Below are 22657 nucleotides of genomic sequence, written 5' to 3' on the forward strand. Positions count from 1 at the left end.
GGTTAGCACCTTCTCAGCGGCGGACCTCCTGCCGCCTCCCGCTGCTGGAGTCCGCAGCTCCGGTCCGCAGGCCGAGCCGGACAGAGTCACAGGAAGGTCCATCGCGCCGCCCAGGTTGGTAGCTCTGCAAAACCGCAGCTCCAGGATGTTGGGGGAGGTCCAGGGGGGGCGAGAAAGGATCGCCACGATGAGCGCTGTCTGCCGCTAATGGAGCTCGGTCGTCCCGGCAGGAAAGGCCGCGCCAATCCAGGTAGGTAGGCCGCTGTGGGGGGAGGGGGGGGCGAGGACACGACTCGAATAATAGTCGCGTCCTCACCAGGAAGCGGCTGAAGGACGGTATCCCCCGCACCGTGCCCTCTTCCCCCACATAAAAACACAAAAAAAACACAAAAAAACACACTTTTACATAACTAAAATAAACAAAAAAACAAAAAGATACCGGGCTGTAGGTGGAGGCTGCTGGCACCAGCGCCACCGGAAGTACAAAACAATTTTGGTTGAAAGGTTCCAAGGGGAGAAAAGGACGAGCACTAACTTGTTCAACCTTTCTCTGTAACTTATTTGCTGAAACCCAGGCAACATTCTAGTAAATCTCCTCTGTACTCTCTCTATTTTGTTGACATCCTTCCTATAACTAGGCGACCAAAATTGTACACCATACTCCAGAATTGGCCTCACCAATGCCTTGTACAATTTTAACATTACATTCCAACTTCTATACTCCTACTCCATACTACTATATCAAGAAGATTGTTTGTGCCCGCCTTAGTGAAGACGAATCCAAAGTACTTGTTCAACTCATCTGCCATTTCCTTGTTCCCCATAATAAATCCACCTTTTTCGGTCTTCAAGGGTCCAACTTTGATCTTAACTATTGTTTCCCTCGTCACATACCTAAAGAAGCTTTTACTATCCTGCTTTATATTCTTGGCTAGCTTCCCTTCGTACCTCATCTTTTCTTCCTGTATTGTCTTTTGGGTTATCTTCTGTTGTTCTTTAAACATTACCCAATCCTCTTGCTTCCCGCTCATCTTTGCTATGTTGTACTTCTTCGCTTTAATTTTTATACTGTCCCTGACGTCCCTTGTCAGCCATGGTCGTCCTTTTCTCCCCTTGGAATCTTTCTTCCTCCTAGGAATGAACTGATCCTGCACCTTCTGTATTATTCCTAGAAACGCCTGCCATTGTTGTTCCACTGTCATTCCTGCTAGTGTATCTTTCCAGTCAACTTTGGCCAGCTCCTCCCTCATGGCCCCATAGTCCCCTGTATTCAACACTGACACCCCCAAACTACCCTTCTCCGCCTCCAATTATAGATGAAACCTGACTATGTTATGGTCACTGCCTCCTAATGGCTCATTAACCTCGAGGTCCTTTATCAAATCCAGTTCATTACATAACACTAAATCCAGAATTGCCTTCTCCCTGGTAGGCTTCAACACAAGCTGTTCTAAGAATCTATCACGGAGGCACTCCACAAAGTCCCTTTCTTGAGGTTCAGTACCAACCTGATTTTCCCAGCCTACCTGCATGTTGAAATCTCCCATAACAACCACAGCATTACTTTTGCTACATGCCAATTGTAACTCCTGATTCAACTTGTACCCTATGTCCAGGCTACTGTTTGGGGGCCTGTAGATTAGTCCCATTAGGGTCTTTTAACCTTACAATTCCTTAGTTCTATCCATACTATCCATACCTCTTCACCCATGACTGTGTCCCTATGTATGGCTCCAACGCCATCATAAAATTTGCCGATGACACCACGGTGGTAGGACTGATCAGCGACAACAACGAGTCAGCCTATAGGGAGGAGGTCCAGAACCTGGCAACCTGGTGTACCAATAATAACCTTGTCCTCAACTCTAAGAAGACGAAATAAATAATTGTTGACTTCAGGAAGAACAGAGGGGCAGACATACCCCCATCCACATAAACGGGACTGAGGTGGAGCGCGTCTCCAACTACAAATTCCTCGGGGTTCACATCTCAGAGGATCTGTCCTGGTCCCTCAATACCACCAAATTGATCAAAAAGGTGCAGTAGCGCCTTTACTTCCTGAGGAGGCTCAAGAAAGCTCACCTGTCTCCCCAGATCCTGACCAACTTCTACCACTGTACCATCGAAAGCATTAAGAGATTAGTATACAACTTAAAGCACAAGGCATTGGGGGTTCAGTATTGATGTGGATAGAGAACTGGCTGGCAAACAGGAAGCAAAGAGTAGGAGTAAACGGGTCCTTTTCACAATGGCAGGCAGTGACTAGTGAGGTACCGCAAGGCTCAGTGCTGGGACCCCAGCTATTTACAATATATATTAATGATCTGGATGAGGGAATTGAAGGCAATATCTCCAAGTTTGCGGATGACACTAAGCTGGGGGGCAGTGTTAACTGTGAGGAGGTTGCTAGGAGACTGCAAGGTGACTTGGATAGGCTGGGTGAGTGGGCAAATGTTTGGCAGATACAGTATAATGTGGATAAATGTGAGGTTATCCATTTTGGTGGCAAAAACGGGAAAGCAGACTATTATCTAAATGGTGGCCGATTGGGAAAGGGGGAGATGCAGCGAGACCTGGGTGTCATGGTACACCAGTCATTGAAGACTCCACATTGCCTTCCTCCCATAAGGTAGGCATGCAGGTGCAGCAGGCAGTAAAGAAAGCGAATGGTATGTTAGCTTTCATTGCAAAAGGATTTGAGTATAGGAGCAGGGAGGTTCTACTGCAGTTGTACAGGGTCTTGGTGAGACCACACCTGGAGTATTGCGTACAGTTTTGGTCTCCAAATCTGAGGAAGGACATTATTGCCATAGAGGGAGTGCAGAGACGGTTCACCAGACTGATTCCTGGGATGTCAGGACTGTCTTATGAAGAAAGACTGGATAGACTTGGTTTATACTCTCTAGAATTTAGGAGATTGAGAGGGGATCTTATAGAAACTTACAAAATTCTTAAGGGGTTGGACAGGCGAGATGCAGGAAGATTGTTCCCGATGTTAGGGAAGTCCAGGACAACAATTCCCAAGAGGGCGTTCCTGTTTTCATTAGAAACAGCCACTGGGTCTTCTGCACTCCACGATTACCACCCTTTCTCTCTGTCACACACCTTGGTTCTTCCCGTAACCTCGGTGTGACTACCTCACTGTAGGTCCTGTCCAGGAAACTCTCGTTTTCCCGGATGGCCCTGACATCAGCCGGTTCCCTGCTTAAGTCCACGTCAAGAGTCAAGAGAGTTTTATTGTCATGTGTCCCAGATAGGACAATGAAATTCTTGCTTGCTGCAGCACAACAGAATATGTAAACATAATACAGAACTGGAGATAAAAGTTCAGTGTGTCTATGGACCATAGACCATATATATACACAATAAATAAACAGATAAAATGCAATAGGCTGTTATTGTTCAGCCCTCCACCACCTCCAGTTTAAATTCCATTTAGAATATTTTTGAAGGACCAGGAAACCAGAAGCAAGAGTTACTCCAGGGAGTTACTCCGGATCCAAGGTCAGGGAGTGATTCTGCGTTGGTTTTCAGCGGTCGCGGCGAGGCTGCGACCAGACAGCAATGGCGGCCAGATCTCCCACAATTCAAAGCGAGGGAGAAAGTGCCCAGCGCTGACCAGTTGCCGTGGCAGTGTGCATACGCAGAGCGGCCAATGATGGGGTGGTTGTGCGCATGTGCAGGGGATGGTGTGCTGGCCGTAGCAGTGCGCATGTGCAAGGCGGCCTGCCGTGCCGGCGGATGAGGAGCGAGCGGAGAGCGGACACCCAGCGGCCGGGACACGGATACGGATGGCGGGCGAGATGGAGACTGACAGAGAGAGAGAGAGAGATAGAGATGGGGGCCGCCCAGAGTTGAATGGCAGGTGTCCTGCCTTGGCCGGAGGCCCCCTAGATTTCAAGGCCCTAAACTTCAGCCTATGAAGACTAGTGGTAAATCCGGCTCTGCGAGGCCTCTCTAGATCTCAAGGCTCTAAGCTTAAGCTTGTTAAGCTCATACGTAAATCCGGCCTATATGTTTCAATGAGATCCCCTCTCATCCTTCTAAACTCCAGAGTGTACAAGCCCAGCTGCTCCATTCTTTCAGCATATGACAGTCCTGCCATCCCGGGAATTAACCTTGTAAACCTATGCTGCATTAAATGAAATCTGGTCACTTTGACAGACCTATGCGGTTACCAGCCAATACTATTACTGAATTGCAATGGTGGATGTCAAACATTCGGCATTGTTCTAATACCATTGTAGTCAGTAGTCCTTCAGTTGTTTTACAGACTGTTGTTAGTGCTCTAGGTTGGAGTGCTACTGATACCGTCTCTAGTTGTGGTGGCAGATGGGATGTGCATCAATCTTCATTGCTTCAATCACATGGTATTAATTATTTAGAATTGTTGGGTGCGTTCTATGGCCTAAGAGCTTACTGCACAGGCATGGACCATCTGCATGTCGAACTTCAGGTTGACAACACCATGGCGGTGGCATATATTAATCACATGGTGGAATTAAGTCAGTATCCTGTGATAATTTGGCTAACCTTATTTGGCACTGGTGCATCAAGAGAAATATTTGGGTATCGGCAACTTACCTTCCAGTGCTAACATCAGTCTGTAAAACAACTGAAGGACTACTGACTACAATGAGGAGGGTTATGGTATGAGTGCAGGCAGATGGGACTAAGGGGAAAAAAAATTTGTTCGGCACGGACTTGTAGGGCCGAGATGGCCTGTTTCCGTGCTGTAATTGTTATATGGTTATATGGTTATGTGTTACAATGGTATTAGAACAATGCCGAATGTTTGATATCCACCATTGCAATTCAGTAATAGCATTGGCTGGTAACCGCATAGGTCTGTCAAAGTGACCAGCACGGATTTTGAGTGCCTGTACCTTTGCCCTCCGTAAATTTTGATAATGCAAAGGTCCAGACTGTGTGGCTGGAAATGCCACCACTAGCTTGCCAATGACTCCAGCTACTTGTCGAATTGAGGGTTGCTTAATGGCAATAAGGCTGTAACAGGCCTCTACTAATTCTGTGGCCTTGCCCCCAGGCAGAGTCACAGACATGTGAAGAGAGTTAACAGTAAATCCTAAATAATCCATAACCATGGAAGGTATCAACTTGGATTTATCTGGATGGATGAGAAACCCCAATTTTTCCAAATATAGTTTGGTAGCTACAACAGCTAATTTAGCTGATTCCAGAGTTTTCCCAATAATTAAGATATCATCCAGATATGCCATGACAATATATTTCTGTGCCCTCAGAAGCGCAAGTGCTGGTTTTAAGATTTTGGTAAACAATCTGGGGGCTGATGTTAATCCATTAGGCAAAGCCTTAAACTGACAGTTGCCCCATCCAGTTAAATTTCAAATACCTTCTGTGATCCTTGTGTATGGGTACTGAATAGTACACATCCTTGAGATCGATGCAAGCCATAAAGTAACCTTTGGAAATCAAATGTTTGGCAGTAACAAATGTTTCCATTTTAAAGTGTTTGTACTGCACAAAAGTATTAAGCTGTGTTAAATCAATGATGATGCTGCAACTGCCATCTTTCTTTTTCCTTGTAAATATATTTGTTACAAATTCATGAGAGGCATGCCTGGATCTCTCAATTATCCCATTCGAATATAAACTCAAAATTTCTGTATGCACATCTAAATTTTTTTGCTGTGAAAGCACAAATATCTGTTTAGGTGCATGCTGTGTGGGTGGAAAAGAATTGTGAAGGAACCTTGAATACTGTGCAGTATAAAAGGGTCAGATGTTATTGAACTCCATGCATTCAAAAACAAGTGTAACCTACCACCAACATGTGAATCGTTTTCACCCCCAAAGTCCTGGAAGAAGCCAGACCCACCTACCTCCATGGTTACCAATGGGTTAGTATTTACTTCTTCCGTCCCTGAGTCCTGGGGGTAGGGGTGCTGGGATGTGGAGTTGGTGCATTTTCCAAGAAGGCCGTTCTGGGCCTTGGCCTAAAAAAGACCTTCGTCCAGAGTACACGGCCTTCAAGCTTTCACCAGCTTCCGGGTATCGTTTCCTGCTGATGGATGCATAGGGGTGCTGCCGCCGTGGTTGGGAGGTCTTTCCCGTTGATGACCCCATTATCATCCCGACAGCCTTAGCCTCTTCATCCAACTCGTTGACCTGTTTGACAGGTTCTCCCCGAATAGTAGACTTAGCAGCTGGGTGTTGCTGGTTTTGCACAACCCCGCAAATTTAGGGTTCAGGGCCGGTCTGATGGCACTTTTCCTAAAGCAGTTGATCTCGTACTGAGCAATGCATAATAGTGCCAGGGCATTCTCCTGTACATCTGATAGAGATGTTCCATCTATAGACCCAGCAAACGCCGTGATGCCCGATGCCAGCAACTTGAGGACCTTTTGGATTTTCGCATCTTGGGCTCTGATGCCGCCACTAATGTGTCCCCAAATTGAAATGGTCACCGCAGGAACATTTAGAGTAGCACAGTTCACAGGTGCAGCGTACTTGGCAGCTGTATCTGTCATGACTTGCTCCTGCAGCTGATGGGATATGAAGTAATCAATACTGGCCGGCAGCTGTTCTTGTAAAGGTTCCCCAGACAACGAGGGTATCGCGAATTTGGAAATTAACGGCGATAATTTCTGAGCTTCCTGCACCCCCAGTACACTGGACATACCTTCAGCCAAATCCCAGACTTCAGTCAGCCCAGTTTTGATACTATCCCTGATTTCCCTTGTTATCCACGGATGTACTACCTTCTCTGATTTATTATTTTGCCAAACTGGGGTGAAAAAATTGTTGTAGTTCATTAATGCAGTCTTTAAATGCCTTCCACTTAGAAGGTGTCGGGACAGAAGACGTTATCACACTGAGTGGCGGACTGGCTTGTGAAGCAAAAAGGGCTGTTGAGCCAAAACCAAAGAGGCCAACGTCAGACAATGCCATTGTAGTGGGAGACCCAATTGTGAGAGGTATGGACAGGGGTTTCTGCGGCAACAGACGGGATGCGAGGATGGTGTGCTGCCTTCCCGGTGCCAGGATCCAGGATGTCATGGACAGAGTGCAGAAAATCCTCAAGGGCAAAGGTGAACAGCCAGAAGTGGTAGTGCATGTTGGCACAAACGATGTCGGAAAGAAGGGGATGAATATTCTGCAGCGTGACTTTAGATAGCTCGGAAAATGCTGAAAAGGGATGTTAATTTGTGTTTATTGTTGTTTATTATTGTATCATTGTATGTATGACTGCAGGCACGAAATTTCGTTCAGACCGTAAGGTCTGAATGACAATAAAGGAAATTCAGAAAAGCAAGACCTCCAGGGTTGTTATCTCCGGTTTGCTTCCAGTTCCTCGAGCTGGCGAGAGCAGGAACAGGGAGATACGGGATCTGAATGTGTGGCTGAGGAACTGGTGCACGGGGCAGGGATTTAGATTCTTAGATCACTGGGATCTGTTTGGGGGTAAGGGGGAACTGTACAAAAGGGATGGATTGCATCTTAACAGATGGGGGACCTGCATTCTGGCAGGCAGGTTTGCCACTGCTACACGGGTGGTTTTAAACTGAATATGGGGGGTGGGGTATCAAATGGTTAGTCGAGGACGGAGTTAAAGGGAAAGAGAGTAAAGGGATGGTTAACGACCCCAGAATTAACTGGAAAGGAAGCTCACAAAGGGATAGGAGAGTTTGGCCAAGTGTAATAGGGATCGATGTGAAAGGTGAGATGCGTAAGGAAATAAAAGTATTGTATATGAATGCGCGAATATAAGAAGTAAAGTAGATGAGCTTGAGTTAGAGATTGGTAGATATGACGCAGTGGGGATTACTGAGACGTGGCTGCAGGAGGATCGGGCCTGGGAACTTAATATTCAGCGTTATACATCCTATAGAAAGGACAGGCAGGTGGGCAGAGGAGGGGGGTAGCACTGCTGGTGAGGGATGTAATTCAGTCCCTTGCGAGGGGAGACATAGGGACCAACGAGGTAGAGTCACTATGGATTGAGTTGAGGAATTGTAAAGGCAAGAAGGCACTAATTTGTGTTATTTACATACCTCCAAATAGTAGCCCGGATGTAGGGTGTAAATTGGAGCAGGAGTGAAAACTAGCATGTAACAAAGGTAATGCCACTGTGGTGATGGGGGATTTCAATATGCAGGTTGGTTCAGGACCCCAAGTCACAAAGAGAGTTTGTAGAGTGCCTCCAAGATGGATTCTTAGAGCAGCTCGTAATGGAGCCGACCAGAGAAAAGGTAATTCTGGATTTAGTGTTGTCCAATGAACCAGATATGATAAGAGAACTCGAGGTAATGGAACTCCTTGGAGGTAGTGATCATAATATGATTAGTTTTAATCTGCAATTTGAGAAGGAGAACGTTAAATCGGAAGTGTCAGTGATGCAGTTAAACAAAGGGGACTAAAAAGGCGAGGCAAACAATTGGGCAGCAGCCACCTGACAACCAAAATTCATTTTGTGAACACAAACTTTCAAATCAAAAGGCAATCCATTTGGTAGCAACCACATGGAGGGGACTCACCATGGAGTAGATGTGCGTTCAGTGTTATTCACAGCTCAGAGAGCCGTGACCCTCTCGCTTCCTGGGTCTGGCAGAGACTGAGTGAGGCATGACACGTCCGGGTTTTATAGTCCCTCCCCCCTCCCCCCTGCCGCCAGCGGGGGCAGCAGAGCAAATGGGGAATTTTTAAAATCATTAATATCTTTCTGATTTTTCATTGATGGGAAAAATCCTCCGGTCCCAGATGGCAGAGGGCGGCTCTGAGCGAGGTGGCCAAAATGATGGCCGTAGGTGGCGGCGTTCTCTCGGAAATCGCACCACAGTGGGCCAAAACTGTCAAGATCAGACTTTTAGTAATATAAGATAAAAAGACTGCACAAGCTAGATGCAGGAAAAATGTTCCCAATGCTGGGTGAGTCCAGAGCCAGGGGCCACAGTCTTAGAATAAAAGGGAGGTTATTTAAGACTGAGGTGAGAAAAACTTTTTCACCCAGAGAGTTGTGAATTTATGGAATTCCCTGCCACAGAGGGCAGTGGAGGCCAAGTCACTGGATGGATTTAAGAGAGAGTTAGATAGATCTCTCGGGGATAGTGGAGTCAAGGGATATGGGGAGAAGGCAGACACGGGTTATTGATAAAGACGATCAGCCATGATCACAATGAATGGCAGTGCTGGCTCGAAGGGCCAAATGGCCTCCTCCTCCACCTATTTTCTATGTTTCTCTTTCTCTGTCTCTCTCTCTCTCTCTCTCTCTCTCTCTCTCTCTCTCTCTCTTTTTTTTTTTTTGAAGAGCACATATAACTATTTATTCAAGCAAGTACAAGTAAAACACAGAAAAACTATCAACTATCAATAAATCTCTCTCTCTCTCTCTCTCTCTCTCTCTCTCTCTCTCTCTCTCTCTCTCTCTCTCTCTCTCTCTCTCTCTCTCTCTCTCTCTCTCTCTCTCTCTCTCTCTCTCTCTCTCTCTCTCTATTAGGCCATGTCTTTCTCTCGCACTGTCTCTCGATCTGTCTCTGTCTCTCTCGCACTGTCTCTCCCTCTTGCTCTGTCTGTCTCTTTGTCTCTTTGTATTATACAATTATACAAATGATTTATACAAGGAGCACATGTTATTACGCAGGCTTCCATCTTAATGCCTTTATTAAAATGACAACCTGTCCTCCATATTGAGTTCCATATAATTTGCAAAGTCATTCAGACTTGGCACCGAGCCATTCTTTTGTTCTACTAGACCATGCTAAGTAAGTAAGTAAGTATGCAGATGATACTAAGATAGGTGGTATTGTGGATAATGAAGTAGATTTTCAAAGTCTACAGAGAGATTTAGGCCATTTGGAAGAGTGGGCTGAAAGATGGCAGATGGAATTTAATGATGATAAGTGTGAGGTGCTACATCTTGGCAGGACAACTCAAAATAGGACGTACATGGTAAAAGGTAGCGAATTGAGGAATGCAGTTGAACAGAGGTGTAGATGAGATATGCATGTGCCTTTAATATAGTTACCTCATCACTGCTAACCACTCCCCATATCACAAGTATAATTACAACCTCCCCACCCACATATCGCTCTCTAGTTTCCGTGACAGACCAGATCATAAAATGAAGTAATGTTACAGTGTGTCGCCATCACTTCTTTACATGGTGTCATACCTCGTACCTTTGCGCCTCCTGTTTATCGGCTGTTTGTTTAATTTTGCCCCAGTTTTCTGTTCCCCCCCCTCTCATTTCCTCGTTACAACCACTTCTTGCCGCAAGCCCGATGTGCTCGTTTTCGATGCAGACATTGCCCATCGATGGGATGTCTTTAGACGTGACTTCGACCACTATGTCACAATCGCTCATCCTGCCGCCACCCCTGAATTCAAAGCTTCTCTACTTCTCAACCTGGCTGATCCCGATGCCCTGGCTTGGTCAGACCTCTTTGTCTACGCTGCGGGTGATTCTGCTCGGGACCCGGTATGTTTATTGGCTATGTTTACCGCGATTTGCGACATTCACTCTAACTGCATTTTAGAACGTTTTACACTGTTCGGGCGGCATCAGCGCCCTGGTGAATCTGCTGAGAACTATGTCGCTGCGCTGCGACACCCGGCCAGACGGTGCCGCCTTGAGACGCTGACCCCTGAGGAGCTGACCAGGGACCTTCTGGTTTACGGTCTCTGCGATGAAAAGCTCAGAGCTGAACTTTTGCCCAAGCTCGACCTGTCTTTTAACGAGGCCATGCATGCCTGCCGTTTAGCCGAAGCTGTCACCTCAGTGGTGTCACCGGCTGATCAGGACATTAACTTTGTCAGCGTTACCAGCCACGACCCCCAGGGTCCGGCACTGCTCCCGGGGGACGGGCCCAGCAAAGGTGCCCCAATTGTAACTTTGCCATTCATCAGTACAACGTATGCCCTCCTTTAGGCAAAACGTGCAATTACTGCAAGAAACGGAACCATTTTTCTGCTGCCTGTCGTTCCCGTGGGAAGCCTGCTGCTGCTCCACGGCGTATGTTAAACAACTTGGAGCAAGCTGATAGTGAGCTCGGTTCCCAGTACCATACCAACGAACTCCCTGTGTCTGATTCTGGGTCCTCTCAGGGGGAGACCAGCATATTTTCTCTGTTGGATGCACCTGCTGTGATAACAGACCCTTCAGTTTGTGTAACTGTGAACAACTCGACCTTCACCGCTAAGATTGATACGGAGCTGTTGCAAATATTATGTCAACAAGCCTCTTCAGAAAGATAAGGACTAATGAGCAAGTTACTTCTGATCGCTCCACTTTACATGCCTACGGGGGAGGGGTGCTTGCCCCTGTGGGAAAGGCAACTCTGCGCTGCAAGGTACTGGACACCTCTCGGCCTCTCACTTTCTATCTTCTCGATTCCAACTGCATTACCCTACTGGGCATCCAAGCATGCCAGGATTGGGCCTGGTCTCCTTCCACCGTGCCATCCACAAGGTGCAGGCCCTAATGGACCCGTTGACTGAATATCCTGACCGCTTTGATGAAGAACTGGGCAAGCTGCCCTGCCACTACAAGATTGTAGTCGACCGCAAGGTCGAGCCAGTGGACTGTGCGCCACACCGTGTTTCCTTCGCCATGAAGGACAAAGTAGAGAGTGGTGAATCTCTGGAACTCTCTGCCGCAGAAGGTAGTCGAGGCCAGTTCATTGGCTATATTTAAGAGGGAGTTAGATGTGGCCCTTGTGGCTAAAGGGATCAGAGGGTATGGAGAGAAGGCAGGTACGGGATACTGAGTTGGATGATCAGCCATGATCATATTGAATGGCGGTGCAGGCTCGAAGGGCCGAATGGCCTACTCCTGCACCTAATTTCTATGTTTCTATGTTTCTAAGTAGAATCGACGCTGCACAGCATGGTAAAAATGGGCATGCTAAAGGCGGTCGGCGATCCCACCAGGTGGGTCTCCACCATGGTGGTTGCCGCGAAAAAGGACAAAAGCGAAATGCGCATTTGCTTCAACCGCAAAGACCTAAACCTTGCCATCAAACGACCGCACTACCCCATGAGAACAGTAGAGGACGTCGCTGCACAGGTTGGTCCGGCCACAACCTTTTCCGTCCTCGATGCCAAGAGCTCCTTCTGGCAGATACCGCTTGATGAGCAGTCCTCGGACCTGAGAATTTTCAGCACCCACTTCGGCAGATTTAAGTTCCTCCGAATGCCATTCGGAATCACCTCTGCCAGCGAGGTGTTCCAATGAACAATGGAGCAGCTGTTTGCCGGTCTACCGTGTGCCATCATCGTTGACGACATCCTGGTCTACGGTAAGGATGTCGCTGAGCACGACTTCAACCTCCGCCAAGTCCTAGACCAGGTCTGGAAGATCAACTTGAAACTGAACCCCAATAAGTGCCGGTTCCGCGTCCCGGAGGTCACATATGTTGGGCATGTATTCACTGCCTCGGGGCTGAAGCCCGACCCGCAGAAAACGGCTGCCATCTCCGGGATGTCATTACCTACTGATGTGCCCAGCCTGCAACGTTTCCTGAGCATGGTAAACTACCTGGGGAAGTTCATCCCCGACCTCAGCGAGCTCAGCGCACCCCTGAGGGATTTGATAAAGAAGGACACGGCCTGGGCTTGGTTCCCTCAACACCAGAAAGCCTTCGACATTCTCAAATCCAAGCTAATCAGTACCCCCGCACTTAAATGTTTTGACCTGCAGCGTCCCATTGTCATCACCTGTGACGCCTCTCAGTTCGGGCTCAGTGCCGCTTGCCTACAGCTCCACGATGGCCTGCAGCTGCCTGTCTCCTTCGCGTCCCGTACCATGATCCCTGACGAACAGCGCTACGCACAGATCGAGAAGGAGTTACTGGCCGTGGTGTTTGCCTGCTCCAAATTCAAGGACTACATTCTAGGCAACACCTTCACCATCGAAACTGATCACCAGCCGCTTGTCACCATCCTCAACAAATCGATCCATGTTGCCTCATCCTGACTGCAGTGCATGATGCTGCAGCTCCAGCGCTTCACTTTCGAAGTTGTTTATTGTAAGGGCAAAGACATGTTCGTGGCTGACACGCTGTCCCCGCGCCCCGCTAACATCCACTGATCGCCACTCCTATGAAATGTCTGACCGTCGTTCCGCTCTGCCGGCTGGCGCTGCGCCCTACTTCCTGGTCCGTGATGAGCTAGTACTACACGATAGCGTGGTTGTGAAGGGACACAAGGTTGTTGTGCCTGCTGCTCTGCACGACCATTATTTTCAGGCCGCTCACCGCGGTCATCCTGGGGCCGAAGCCACCTTGTCTCACGCCCAGAGCCAGTTCTACTGGCCCGGTATGGCTGAATACATCCGGGAGAGGGTCTCTTCATGTTCCACCTGCAACAGCCTCGCCCCCCACCAGCAACGACAGCCGCTTCTGCAGCAGGCTACACCCGAACTGCCCTGGATGGCGGTTGCCACTGGCATTTTCGAATGGCGAGGCAAACACATCTTGGTCCTCGTCGACTCCTACTCCAACTGGTTCGAGGTTGACCAGCTGCATTCCCTCACCTCTTCGGCCGTTGTCAATAAGCTGCGCCACCATTTCTCTACCTTTGGCACCCCGGCTAGCCTGCAGTCGGACAACGGCAGCCAGTTCACAAGCTCCGAGTTTAGGGCTTTCGCTGCAAGCTGGAACCTCCGCCACTTCACCAGCAGCCCTGAGTACCCTCAAAGCAACGGTCTGGCCGAGCGCGCCGTCCGCAGCGCAAAGAACTTGCTTGAACAATGTCGCTTGTCTCACTCCGACTTCTACCTAGCCCTCCTTAACCTTCGCAACATATCCCGTGACCCAGCAATGGCCTCCCCTGCTCAGCGGCTCATGTCTCGCACTACCAGACCCCCGATTCCGGAGGCCCAGCGCTCACTCATCCCCTCTGTCCTCAAGCCCGCTGCTGTTCAGGAGCGCATTGCCCTCAAGCACGATGTTCAGAAGCGCTCACATGACAAGTCCTGCCGCCCCCTGCCGCGCCTTTTCCCCGATCAGGTCGTCCGCATGCAGACCCCCTCTGGTCACTCCAGGCTCACAACCGTCGTCGCCTCTGCTGGGTCGCCTAGGTCCTATCTAGTCGATCATGCAGGAACCGTCTATCGCCGGTCCCGCCAACACCTGCGGCTCGTCAACGAGCCACGACCGCCTCCCGCGGACCCTTTTGCTCCCCCACTGCCATTTCGGCCTCCGGGCGATGCTCTGCCCGCTGCCCCTCGCATGCCACGGTCTTTACCCTCTCAGCTCTATCAGTCCGATCCTCCTCCAGCTCAACCTCTCTCGCCTGCCCGCGCACTGCCCGCTGCTGACCCTGCATCACCTCCTCAGATTCAGATTCAGATCCACGCTATGCCAATCACCTTGGTAAACATATATGCGCCCAATGTTGATAATCCTCAATTTTTTAATAAATTCCTGAATATAATCGCAGAATTTAACTACCAAAATGTTATAATTGGAGGAGACTTCAACTGTGTTTTAGATCCGTACTTAGATAAATCGATGCAAAAACAAAGAGGTAATATGAAATCTAAAACTAGTGAACTCTTAAATACATATATAAAAAATACAAATATAGCAGACGTCTGGAGGATCGCAAATCCGACTGGAAGGGAATACTCGTTTTATTCAATGGTGCACAACACATACTCACGTATAGACTACTTCCTAGTGGATACAAAACTAATCTCTTATACTATGAACCCTAAATATCACATCAATACGATTTCAGATCACTCCCCGCTAACTTTCGTTCTAAAATTAGAAGGAATGTCTACGAACAAATCGTTCTGGAGGTTTAACTCGCAAATTTTGAAAGACCCACAAGGAAGTATATATCTAAAAAAACAGATGGACCTATTTTTTGAGACAAACAATACACCAGATATATCGCCCACTTTATTATGGGAATCCTTTAAAGCATTTATTAGAGCAGTCATTAATTCGTATCAAGCTTTTCAAAACAAAAAGAATAAGAATGAACAAAGACAATTAGAAGAACAAATCAGAAAACTAGATATAGATAATGCTAAAGATCCAACTATGGATAAACATAATAAAATTTTAATACTGAAATTTAGGCTAAATAAATTATTATCAGAGAAGGTTATAAGATTATTACAAATTACAAAACAAGAACATTTCGAATTTGGGGATAAACCCCATAAACTTTTGGCACGCCAACTGAAAAAACGGGAAAAAGATCATGCAATTTTAAAGATTAAATCAGATAGAGGGGAATTATTAACACTGCCTAATGATATCAATAAAGGATTTGCTCAATTTTACAAGAATTTATACACATCAAAAACGCTAATAGACAATAATAAAGTTTCAGAATTTTTGGACAATTGTAACCTTCCAAAACTAGAACTGAAGGAACAAGAGGAACTGGGAGCATAAATTACATCTAAGGAGATAGAAGACACAATAAACTGACTTAAGAATGGAAAAACACCAGGACCAGACGGATTCAGTAATGAATTTTATAAATGTTTTTACGACATAGTTACACCACGTCTACAGAAAATGTATACATTTGCTTTTAAAGAACAAATCTTACCTGAAACACTAGCAGAGTCAACGATCACATTAATACTTAAAAAAGATAAAAGATATAGAAGAACCAGGCTCATATAGAGCTATTGCTTTGTTAAATAAGGACCAAAAAATATTAGCGAAAACACTAGCTAGAAGACCAAGTCAATATGTTAGTAAATTAATAAATGAGGATCAAATGGGATTTATACCTAAGAGACATTCATTTAATAACCTGAGACGTCTGCTTAACATAATGCACTCTCACAAATCTCAAGAACAAGACTTAGCTATCATTTCATTGGACGCAGAAAAAGCGTTTGATCAAGTAGAATGGGATTATATGATTAAAGTATTGCAAAAATTTCAAATGGGAGAGAACTTCATCACATGGATAAAATTATTATATAACAAACCCACGGCTAGAATATTAACTAATAATATACTATCTACGAAATTCCAATTAACAAGGGGCAATAGACAAGGATGTTCATTATCACCACTGTTATTCGCTCTGGTAATTGAACCTTTAGCTGAAAAAATTAGAACACACCCGGATATTTACGGTTATAATACTAAATATTCAAATAACAAAATATCCTTATATGCAGACGATGTAATACTGTATATCACAAAACCCCAAATCAGTATACCAAACAGTCTACAAAGGACTGATAGAGAGCATCCTCACCACAGGCATCACGGTGTGGTATGGAAACACCACACAGACAGAGAGGAAGGCTCTGCAAAGAGTCATAAAGATTGCAGAGAGGATTATCAGAATGGAACTCCCCTCCATGGACACAATCTATACACAGCGCTGTCAAAAAAGAGCAGAATCATCAGAGACACACTACATCCAGCTCACTCCCTGCTCAAACACTAAAACTGCACATACAACCTCAGGCACAGACGAGCGGACAGCATCATCACAAACAGAACACGCTTTTTAAGAGCCGCTTCCCTGCCACAGTGAGACTCTTGGCCAAAACAAAATGAACTGATGTCCTGACCTACTTCATAGCATATCATATTATATTATATTGTCTCCTGGGCCTGCGCAATTTACAATGCAATCGACACTTTTTATATAGGGTTTGTGTAATTTACAATGCTCTCACTTTCCCCTTTATATAGGGTTTTAGGCATTTTCTTTCCTTTTTAGTTCTAGAGAAGTATATGTTTTTATAGATTATGTGTCTTCTATGTGTCTTTTTAACTTGACTTGACTTGACTCTCTGAACAACCGCACAAGAGTTCCTATATGTGTAAGCGCAAATGGCAAATAAAGTTTTTGACCTTTGGCCTCAAACATATTAAATCTAATTGAGGAGTTTGGATCTTTCTCAGGATACAGAATAAACTGGAACAAAAGTGAAATTATGTGACGATAAAACCGAAAGACTCAACACATCTCTTGAAATTCCCCTTCAAAATAGCCACAGAAAAATTTAAATATTTAGGAATTGAAATCACTAGAAACTATCACGCTATGTTTAATGCCAATTATAGCCCCTTTCTTAAGAAACTAAATGATCTAATCAAATTCTGGAAAGCGCTCCCGATGTCTTTAATAGGTCGAATAAATGCTATAAAAATGATCTTTTTACCACAAATCCTATATTTATTTCAATCAATTCCAATATATCTTCCAAATTAGTTTTTCAAAAAACTAGACTCAGGCATTACAAATTTTATAGGGTTCATATATTGGATCTGATTATTTCCAAGGGTCTCGACATTTCTGATGTTATGGTGACTGATGTTGCTCTTTCCGATCACCACTGTGTATTTTTTAAAACGACCATCTCTGCTAGCAGTATCAGAAAAGAACCAGAGGTGATCAAAAGGTGCTGTATCAATGAAAACACCTGCGCATTGTTTACTCAGGCCTATACACCACCACCAACTCTGCCCTCGGTCTCTGTCGATGACCTTGTGGATGGTTTTAGCTCCAATGTTATGACTCTTATGGATGCTATTGCACCACTAAAGACCAAGGTTTTATCTGGAAGGAAAAAGTCACCATGGAGAAATGCCACAGCAGTGAGATCCCAAAGAACAAAGTGTAGACAGGCCGAATGTAGGTGGCGAGAAACCAAACTACAGGTCCACTATGACATCTACAAAGACAACCTCCGTATCTATAATCAAGAATTGAAAGGGGCAAGGCAGCCCTTTTTCTCAGAGGTTATCAACAAAAGTAATAATTCCTGCACCCTGTTTGTTGTTGTCGATAGACTGACAAACCCCTCATCATCAGTCCCTCCTGAGCTCCTGTCCAGCAAGTCGTGCAATGACTTTGCAGATTTCTTCACCGATAAAATTCTGAAGAGAAGACAAACAATGTCTAGCTCCACCTCAGGGAACATGGCTTTGTCACCTATGCCTCCAGATTCACTAATGAATCTACATTTTAAACTTTTAGATTGTGCATCTCTGACTGAAACTGTTCAACAGCTAAAGTCCACTACCTGCTGTTTTGATCTGCTGCCCACAAGCTTCTTTAAAAATATTTTTAACAGTGTTGCACCAGAAGTACTGAACATAGTAAACACTTCCCTTCAATCGGGGCATTTTCCTGAAGCCTTAAAAACAGCAGTGATCAAGCCCCTATTGAAGAAGCCTAATTTGGATGCCTCAGCTATGAGCAACTACAGGCCCATATCTAATTTAGCATTTTTGGCAAAGATTATTGAAAGGGTAGTTTACCAACAAATTTGCTGCTTTATGACCCAAAACAATATTTTTAATGTTTTCCAGTGGGGATTTCGGCCACATCACAGCACCGAGACTGCACTCACTAAGGTCCTAAACGACATACATCTAAACAGTGATGCATCAAAAGCTTCAGTTTTGGTACTTCTAGATCTCAGTGCTGCTTTTGATACGGTGGACCACAACATACTGCTTAACAGACTGGAGAAGTGGGTGGGACTCTCTGGTTCTGTGCTGGACTGGTTCAAATCTTACTTGAAAGATCGGGATTATTTTGTTTCCCTTGGTAATTTTGAATCAGAACATACAAAACTAACATGCGGGGTTCCTCGGGGCTCCATTCTTGGACCCATTTTGTTCAACATTTATATGATCCCCCTAGCTCAGATCATAGAGCATTTTAACATATTCTACCACTCTTATGCCGATGACACACAACTATATATCGCAGTGTCACCACATGACCATAGTCCCCTACACTCACTGAGCCAGTGTGTCAAACATATCAATGAGTGGATGAACCAGAACTTCCTCCAGCTCAATGCAAATAAGACAGAAATTATTGTCTTTGGTCCCAAAAAAACAAGGCTAGAGGTGAGTGCTCAACTCGACTCAATTGCACTGAAAACCACAGACAAAGCCAGAAACCTTGGTGTAGTTATGGACTCGGATTCTAATTTTAACAGCCATATAAAGACCATTACCAGATCTGCCTATTACCATCTAAAAAATATTGCAAGAATCAAGGGATTTCTGTCAAAGAAGACACTGATAAACTTGTTCATGCATATATTTTTAGTAGGTTAGATTATTGTAATGGCATCTTTACAGGTCTCAATAAGAAATCAATTAAACAACTGCAGCTTATCCAAAATGCCGCTGCCAGAGTCTTGACCAACACCAAGAAAATGGACCACATTACACCTGTCCTTAAATCTTTACACTGGCTCCCTGTGTGTAAGAGGATAGATTTTAAAATTCTGTTGCTGACCTACAAGGCACTGAATGGTCTAGATCCAAAATACATCTCTGACCTACTTGTTGTATATGAGGCGCCTAGACTCCTCAGGTCTTCAGGGACAGGTTTACTCTGTGTTCCCAGGGTCAGAACTAAAAAGGCTGAAGCAGCATTCGGTTTTTATGCTCCACACCTGTGGAACAAGCTCCATGAACACCTGAGGTGTGCACAGACTGTAAGCGCTTTGAAATCAGGCCTAAAAACACTGTTGTTTACTACAGCTTGTCCATAACCCGACATGCAGGCAATCTTAACCGTCTAATTTTAACCCTTTTATGGGCTTTTTAAAATTGTTTTATTGTTTCAATGACGTTGTTTTATTATTCATACATTTGTCGTATTGCTTGTTTTGCAATTTTTAATTATTGACTATTTTATTTTTTCTTTCCTGTAAAGCACCTTGAATTGTTGTTTGCACGAATGGTGCTATACAATTAAACTTGCCTTGCCTTGAGGAAAACATTTTCCACACAGAGTGGTGAATCTCTGGAATTCTCTGCCACAGAAGGTAGTTGAGGCCAGTTCATTGGCTATATTTAAAAGGGAGTTAGATGTGGCCCTTGTGGCTGAAGGGATCAGGGGGTATGGAGAGAAGGCAGGTACAGGATACTGTTGGATGATCAGCCATGATCATATTGAATGGCGGTGCAGGCTCGAAGGGCCGAATGGCCTACTCCTGCACCTAATTTCTATGTTTCTATATGTTTCAGTATAGGAGTAAAGAGGTTCTTCTGCAGTTGTATAGGGCTCTGGTGAGACCACATCTGGAGTATTGTGTATGGCGGAGAGGAGAGCTCTTCAGCACGTCGTCCACAGAACGCAGATCATTGGGACACAGCTACCAGCCTTGGAGGGCATCTACCGCACACGGTGCCTCAGGAAGGCCGTCAGCATTCACAAAGACTCCTCACACCCTTGTAATGGAGTGTTCGAACTACTTCCCTCCGGCAGACGTTACAAGGCCTTCTACGCCCGCACCTCCAGACTCAGGAACAGCTTCATTCCCAGAGCTATAGCGGCTCTGAACCGGCCCTGCTGAGTGCCCCCCCCCCCCATGCCCTGTCTCCCTCGGATGGTCTTCCTCGGATGGTCACTTCGCACATCTGCACTTTAGTCTGTTTTGACTATTTTACTGTTGTAATATTCTTTCTACAAACCATGTTCTCGGGGTATCTAAACCTAAATTTTATTAATTACTTAGTTATGATGTCAGATGGAAGCTGCATACTCAAATCACGTTGCACTTATGTACAATGACAGTAAAATATATTATTATTATTATTATTATAGTTTTGGTCTCCTAATTTGAGGAAGGATATCCTTGTGATTGAGGCAGTGCAGCGTAGATTCACGAGATTAATCCCTGGGATGGCGGGACTGTCATACGAAGAAAGATTGAAAAGACTAGGCTTGTATTCACTGGAGTTTAGAAGGATGAGGGGGTTCTTATAGAAAAATTTAAAATTATAAAAGGGCTGGACAAGCTAGATGCAGGAAAAATGTTGCCAATGTTGGGCGAGTCCAGAACCAGGGGCCACAGTCTAAGAATAAATGGGAGGTCATTTAAAACTGCGGTGAGAAAAAACTTTTCACCCAGAGAGTTGTGAATTTATGGAATTCCCTGCCACAGAGGGCAGTAGAGGCCAAGTCACTGGATGGATTTAAGAGAGAGTTAGATAGAGCTCTAGGGGCTAGTGGAGTCAAGGGATATGGGGAGAAGGCAGGCACGGGTTATTGATAGGGGACGATCAGCCATGATCACAATGAATGGTGGTGCTGGCTCGAAGGGCCGAATGGCATCCTCCTGCACCTAGTTTCTGTGTTTCCATGGTCAGGTAACATTTGGAGTATTGCATACAGTTCTGGTCACTCCATTACATGACTGATATGGAGGCTTTGGGGGAGGTGCAGAGATGATTAACCAGAATGGTTTAAAAACAAGGAACTGCAGATGCTGGTTTATAAAAAAGGACACAAAATGCTGGAGTAACTCAGGCAGCATCTCTGGAGATAAGGAATGGGTGACTGAAGAAACTATCCTGAAGCGTTACCCATTACTTCCAGCATTTTGTGTTTACCTAAACAATGCCTATCTATCCACGTGGCGGTGTATCAGCAGGCTGGAGGAGCAGGTGAAACCCTTGCAACACTCAGCACACACAAAGGGTCTCTCTCTGGTGTGTACCCGCTGATGCTTCCGCAGCCCCCGTGCGTTCTTGTCATAGTGGGAGCAGCTGCTCGCCGGCGTGGGCCCGCCGGTGCTGCCGCAACCCCCGCGAGCTGTCAAACTCCTCACCACAGTACGGGCAGTCGTAGGGCTGGCCACTGGTGTGCACGCACTGGTGTGGGAGGCCATGGCAAAACTCTCTTTACACACCGGGCTGGAGACGGGACGGTCGCAGGCGTGCACCCGCTGGTGGGATAGCAGGTTGGAGGAGTTGATGAAGCCCTTGCCGCATTGGGCGCAGGTGAAGGCGCTCTCGCTGGAGTGGGTGCGCTGGTGCTTCAGCAGGTTGTCGGAGCGGGTGAAGCCCTTGTCGCAGTCACTGCAGGTGTAGGGGCGCTCACCGGTGTGGATGCGCTGGTGCAACAGCAGGTGACCGGACCGTCTGAAGCCCTTGCCGCACTGGGCGCACGTGTAGGGGCGCTTGCCAGTGTGGGTGCGCTGATGCACCTGCAGATGGCCGGAGCGGGTGAAGCTTTTGCCGCACTGGATACAGGTGAAGGGCCGATCGCCAGTGTGGATGCGCTGGTGCTCCAGCAGCCTGTAGGACCTGCTGAAGTTCTTGCCGCACTGAATGCAGGTGTAGGGCCGCTCGCCGGTGTGGGTGCGCTGGTGCTCCAGCAGGTGACTGGAGCGGGTGAAGCCCTTGCCGCACTGGGCGCAGGTGTAGGGGCGCTCCCCGGTGTGGGCGCGCTGGTGCACTCGCAGGGTGATGGACTGGGTGAAGCTCTTGCCGCACTCTGAGCAGTTGAAGGGGCGTTCTCCCGTGTGCACCCGCCAGTGGATCTCCAGCTGGCTCGGGCTCTGCCAGGCCTTGCCACACACTTCGCACTCATAACGCTTCTCCTTGTTGTGCCCTGTCATGTGGTCCTCCATCGAAGCTCAGCCCGCACACCGAGCAGATGGGGGGGGGGGGGGGGGGGTTCACCGGCACCCAGGCCGTCCTCAATGGGCGCTCATGTGCCCGTCTCTCCGTCCAAAGCAACGGCTCCTAAACCCTGCAGGAGGGGAACACAGAAGGTCAACAAGTTGGCAAACAGGACATTACTAGCACATATTGGGTGCGTTTATGGCGGAGGAAAGCTTATATAATTCTGTGCGGCAGTCGGGGAACTACTGCTTTGGTACAAACGTAACACATTATATACGTATTAGACAATTATGGTACAG

General features: G+C 46.4%; 1 pseudogene; it reads right to left on the reverse strand.

Annotated features, from left to right (window-relative positions):
• Nucleotides 1-20516: 20516 nt before the first annotated feature.
• LOC129694375 (zinc finger protein 239-like) lies at nucleotides 20517-22417 on the reverse strand (annotated as a pseudogene).
• Between the last annotated feature and the right edge of the window lie 240 nt (nucleotides 22418-22657).

This window comes from Leucoraja erinacea, unplaced genomic scaffold (assembly GCF_028641065.1).
Source record: "Leucoraja erinacea ecotype New England unplaced genomic scaffold, Leri_hhj_1 Leri_641S, whole genome shotgun sequence".
NCBI classification, from domain to species: domain Eukaryota; kingdom Metazoa; phylum Chordata; class Chondrichthyes; order Rajiformes; family Rajidae; genus Leucoraja; species Leucoraja erinaceus.